General features: G+C 37.3%; 1 non-coding gene across 1 annotated transcript; it reads left to right on the top strand.

The window, feature by feature from the left end:
• The first annotated feature begins 283 nt into the window (after positions 1-283).
• On the top strand, positions 284-390 carry LOC122151166. Its single transcript, XR_006164016.1, has one exon. It is a non-coding gene; the product is annotated as a U6 spliceosomal RNA (small nuclear RNA).
• The last annotated feature ends 799 nt before the right edge of the window (positions 391-1,189 follow it).

Genomic DNA, 1,189 nt, shown 5'->3' with positions numbered 1-1,189 from the left:
TGCTGATGATATGATCCTATACCTAGAAAACCCAAGAGACTCAGTCAAAAATCTACTGGAACTAATTGAGAGATTTAGCATCATGGCAGGATATAAGATCAACATCCAAGAGCCAGTTGCATTCCTCTACACCAGCAAAGAGATTGCTGAAAAAGAAATAAGGAAATCAACACCATTTAAAATAGCTACCAAAAAAATAAAATACCTGGGAATAAATCTTACCAGGGACATAAAACACCTGTACAAAGAAAACTATAAAAGACTACTTCAAGAGACCGTAAGTGTGCTCACTTCGGCAGCACATATACTAAAATTGGAACAATACAGAGAAGATTAGCATGGCCCCTGTTCAAGGATGGCACGCAAATTCATGAAGCATTCCATATTTTTGGAAAAAAGACCGTAAGAAATCTACATAGATGGAAGAACATCCCATGCTTATGGATAGGAAGATTGAATATTGTGAAAATGTCAATACTACCCAAAGCAATCTATACATTCAATGCAATTGCAATCCAGATCCCATCAGCATTCTTTAAGCACATAGAAAAACCAGTCACTAACTTTATATGGAAAGGAAATAGACCTCAGATAAGCAAACCACTAAAGTAGGAGGTCTCACACTGCCAAATCTCTAAACCTACTGTACACAGCCACAGTAGTCAAAGCTGTCTGATATTGGTATAATGACAGACACACAGACCAATGGAATAGAATTAAGAAACCAGAAATAGATCCATCGACCTATGGTCAGCTGATCTTTGACAAAGGGCCAAAATCCATTAAATGGGGAAGAGAATGTTTGTTTAATAAATGATGCTGGCAAAACTGGATATCCATTTGCAGAGAAATGAAGCAACATCTGTAACTCACACCATACACAAAACCTAACTCCAGATGGATCAAACACTTAAATGTGAAAGCTAAAACTATAAAGTTCCTCAAGGAAAAACTAGGGGCAAATTTAGGGGCCCTAATATATGGCATAAATAGACTATCAAATGCTGCATCCAGCAAAACTGCACAGGTCACAAAATGAAGCGACATGAAAGGATTAATAGTTTTTTTATTTATTAAGGAACAGGGGCCAGGTGGACGCCCTGCATGTTCTGTGAGAGCGATCCCTGATGCCTTTGTTCTACTTTATTTATATGTTTGTACATGATTACATCATTAGTTTTGGAAGTCA

The sequence above is a fragment of the Orycteropus afer genome, unplaced genomic scaffold (assembly GCF_000298275.1).
Source record: "Orycteropus afer afer isolate SDZICR_OR568_19922 unplaced genomic scaffold, OryAfe1.0 scaffold00012, whole genome shotgun sequence".
NCBI lineage: Eukaryota > Metazoa > Chordata > Mammalia > Tubulidentata > Orycteropodidae > Orycteropus > Orycteropus afer.
Note: the sequence above shows the minus strand (reverse complement) of the source record. Positions and strands in the feature narration are given on the sequence as shown.